The sequence below is a fragment of the Theropithecus gelada genome, chromosome 14 (assembly GCF_003255815.1).
Source record: "Theropithecus gelada isolate Dixy chromosome 14, Tgel_1.0, whole genome shotgun sequence".
Lineage (NCBI taxonomy): Eukaryota > Metazoa > Chordata > Mammalia > Primates > Cercopithecidae > Theropithecus > Theropithecus gelada.
In genome coordinates, this window is record NC_037682.1 from 26,176,950 (window position 1) to 26,181,500 (window position 4,551).

At 37.6% G+C, this 4,551-nt stretch overlaps 1 non-coding gene across 1 annotated transcript; it reads right to left on the minus strand.

Moving 5' to 3' along the window:
- Nucleotides 1-1,830: 1,830 nt before the first annotated feature.
- LOC112607432 lies at nt 1,831-1,933 on the minus strand. The gene has a single exon (XR_003115784.1). It is a non-coding gene; the product is annotated as a U6 spliceosomal RNA (small nuclear RNA).
- Between the last annotated feature and the right edge of the window lie 2,618 nt (nt 1,934-4,551).

Here is a 4,551-nt window from a genome sequence, read left to right on the forward strand (position 1 = left end):
GCTGTATTTACCCAATTCCTGTACCCCCATTGTATCTAGGAAGTAACTAACTTGTTTTTTATTTTACAGGCTCATAGGTGGAAGGGACTTGTCTTTTCCCAGATGAGACTATAAACTGTAGACTTTTGAGTTAATTCTGAAAATGAGTTGAGACTTTGGGGGACTGCTGGAAAGGTATGATTGGTTTTGAAATGTAAAGATGTGAGATTTGGGAAGGGCTGGGGTGGAATGATATAGTTTGACTCTGTGTCCCACCCAAATCTCATCTTGTAGCTCCTATAATTTCCACGTGTTGTGGGAGGGATTTGGTGGAGAATTACTGAATTATGGGGGTGGGTCTTTCCTGGGCTGTTCTCGTGATAGTGAATGGATCTCACGAGATCTGATGGTGTGAAAAATGGGTTTCTCTGCACAAGCCCTCTTTTTACCTGCCACCATCAATGTAAGCTGTGACTTGCTCCTCCTTGCCTTCTGCCATGATTGTGAGGCCTCCCCATTCACATGGATCTGTGAGCCCAATGAAATATTTTTCTTTTGTAAATTGCCCAGTCTCGAGTGTGTCTTTATCAGCAGTATGAAAACAGGCTACTACTCTACATTTCCTATACATCTGTTATTCTGTGTTATTTGACATATATCTCCCTATTTCCTTCCTATCCCCTTCACTTGTGGTAACCACTGCTTCATCATCCTTGCATATTTGAGCTCTTTTTACTTAAAAAAAAATCCTCATATAAGTAAGATTATGCAATAATTTTCTTCCTCTGTCTGGCTTATTTCACTTAGCATAATGTCTTCTATGGTAGTTCCATTCATATTGTGGACCTTCTTTTTAGGGGTGATTATTTCTGTGTATGTGTGTGTTGTGTGTGTGTGTGTGTCGTGTGTGTTTGTGACATTTCTTTACCCATTTGTCTGTCTATGGGTATTTATATTGTTTACATGTCTTGCTATTGTAAATAATCCTGCAATCAACATGAGAGTACAGATATATTTGCAAGGTGTCTATCTTATCTCCTATTTATATGTATTCAGAAAAGGAATTGCCAGGTCATATAGTAGTTTTATTTTTAACTTCTTTAGGAACCTTCATACTGCTTTCCATCATGGCTATAGGAAACTACATTCCCATCAACAGTGTACCAGGGTTCCCTTATCTCCACACCCTTGCCAACATTTACCTTTTTTGTTTTTAATTAATAGCCATCTTTATGGGTATGAGATGATGTCTCATAATGGTTTAATGTGCATTTCCCTGGTGATTACTTATGTTGAGAACATTTTACATCTTTTTATATTTTGTATTTTAAAACTTATTGTAGCTATAGTTATTTTTGACTAACTGTAGCTGTAGGTATATTATTTTGACTTTTAATCTTTGTACTGGAGATTTGAAAAATTAACACATTATCATTAGAGTAATAGAGTATTTTGAATTTGATTATGAATTTGCCTCTACTAATTGGGTTTATACTTTTTTATGTTTTCATGATAGTAATTATCCCTTTTTTTTCAGTTTAACCTTTACCTTAAGCATTTGTTGTAAGTCCAGTCTAATGATGATAAATTACGTCAGCCTTTGTTTCTCTGGGACAGGGTTTCTCTTTTATTTCTGAATGCATTGCTGGGTATAGTATTTAGGGCTGATAAGAGTTTTATGCATTTATTTTTTCCCAGTACTTTGAATATATCAACCCATTCCCCGTGGTCTGTGATTTTTTTTCTGCAAAAACCTCTCATAGTCTAATAGAGGTTCCCTCACAGGTGGCTTGAAGCTTTTATCTTGCTCTTTTTAGAATTCTCTCTTTGTCTCTGCCTTTTTTCAATTTGAAAAACATAGAATATTTCATAAATTTGTGTGTTGTCATTGCACAGGGAAGATGCAAATCTTCTCTGTATTATCACAATTTTAGTGTATGTGCTACTAAAGTAAGTAATAACTCTAACATTTTATAAGGCAGTGATTTGTATCTGGATTTACATATCAGAGATTTAATGCTTACAGAGGATAACTGACCCTAGACCACTCAGATAATAAATTATAAAGCCAGAATTTTGACTCATGTGTTCCTGATATCGAAACTTATACTCTTACTTGCATTACTAGACTGCCTATGAAAGAACTCTTTCCCTTCATGATTCAATATCCATTACCTCATGTAAGTGTACTCATTGTTAGGTTTGTTTTATATGTATATTTTTAGGGTGGATTCCTTACACATTCTTTATCACTATGGTAGAGAAAACAGCCCCTGGAATTGTTTAAAAATCTGACATGAATTTACAGCATTAGGAAATAGATAACTAGAGAATGTAAAATTTACCCTGAATATCCTGAAGAGTCTTCACAGGCTGAGGTATCAGTACTATATTGTATAATTTTTGAAGATATTACTCTCTATAACTCAAACAACAAACTGAAATTTCTGGTGTTTCAGTTACTTGTACTGGCAGACACAGACACAGATTTGTAACCTTGGCTGGGCACAGTGGCTCATTCCTGTAATCCCAGCACTTTGGGAGGCTGAGGTGGAAGGATCACGAGGTTAGGAGATTGGGACCATCCTGGCTGAGACGGTGAAACGCCATCTCTACTAAAAATGCAAAAAAAAAAAAAAAAAAAAAAAAATTAGCCGGGCATGGTAGTGGGCGCCTGTAGTCCCAGCTACTCAGGAGGCTGAGGCAGGAGAATGGCGTGAACCCGGGAGGCAGAGCAAGCAGTGAGCCAAGATTGTGCCACTGCACTTCAGTCTGGGTGACAGAGCGAGACTCCACCTCAAAAAATGAAAAAAAAGATTTGTAACCTTGCCAAATATTGCATGGCAGCCAATCTTCCTTGTAGAACATGGAATTAAAGCCATCAGGACATGATAATAATGTGAAAAGTATATTAGCTTATTAATAGCAAATTTTATAATCCTTAATCACTCAATACATTACTAGCAAATATTCTGAAGTTCAGAATTCAATACTAAAATCTAAATAATTGGTTGTTAGCAAAAGCTAAAGTCACTGGGGGCTCAAATTTCAGCCCACGGTGATGTCCACCACCCTATACTTCCATGGGGTCACAGGTCCTGTATATTAATTTGACCAAAACTTGAGGTGATATCAATTTTAAACATTTCAAAATTGTTAAAAAGAATAATAATTTCCTCAAACTTGCTTTGTATTGACTGACTACTTTATTCCTTTCCTTTTTTTTTTTTTTTTTGAGACCGAGTTTCACTTTGTCACCCAGGCCGGAGTGCAATGATGCAATCTCAGCTCACTGCAACTTTTGCCCCCCGTCCCCCTGCCCCCAATTCAAGCGATTTTCCTGCCTCAGCCTCCCGAGTAGCTGAGACTACAGGCATGCACCACCACACCTGGCTAATTTTGTATTTTTAGTAGAGATGGGGCTTCCTCCATGTTGGTCAGGCTGGTCTTGACCTCTTGACCTCAGGTGATCCGCCTGCCTTGGCTTCCCAATATTCTACTTATTTATTAATTTATTTGAGAGGAGTCTTGGTTGCCCACGCTGGAGTGCAGTGGCACAATCTCGGCTCACTGCAAACTCCGCCTCCCGGGTTCACGCCATTCTCCTGCCTCAGCCTCCCGAGTAGCTGGGACTACAGTCGCCCGCCACCATGCCCGGCTTATTTTTTGTATTTTTAGTAGAGACAAGGTTTCACCAAGTTAGCCAGAATGGTCTCAATCTCCTGACCTCGTGATCCTCCCACCTCAGCCTCCCAAAGTGCTGGGATTACAGGCGTGAGCCACTGCCCCTGCTTGGCCTCCCAATATTTTATTCCTTTTTGTGTTTAACACTATTCACCATTCTTTCACCCCTCTGATTCAAGTCTAACTGGAGGAAAATCACGCTGTTGACACACATCTCAGAAATATTGTGGTTAAAGATATACAGAGTACCTTGAATTAGGAAAAGCTTTCAATAACCCACACAGTCTATAAATGCCAGAAAAAAAAATCCATACTGGTGCAAAAATATATTCCAAGCTCTCTACAAGCCTCTGGATTATACAGCCATTATTAATTAAAAGAATTCTAGTCAGACTTAAATAGAATCAAGCAGGACATTTTGTCTTGTATCTACTAAGCCCCTGCATTTTTATTTTCTTCATTAGGCCTCTTTTACCAAGTCTTGGGAAATTTTGTCTGGTTTACTCTGCTTATCTGTATGTAGAAGGAAGTCACACTTGAGTATATTTTACTCTGCTTATCTGTATGTAGAATGAAGTCACACTTGAGTATATTGCCACCCTCTTCTTTTTCATGAGTTCAATTAAACAGTAAGAAAGATCAACATGGGTTTGAAGGCCAGCTATATCACCTTGAGTAACTATTCAAGTTTTTAAAAACTTCGTTGTTTCATTTGTTAAATAAGGCTAATGCTCTCAGGGTGGTTGTCATTGTCTTATACAAAATGTTTCTTTCAAACGATTATCCCAAATTTTCCTGGAAAAGATATATTTTAGATAGAACAGTTTGGAACACTCTATATACTATGTTATCATCATTAAATATCAAAATTATATTCTTATATTAATG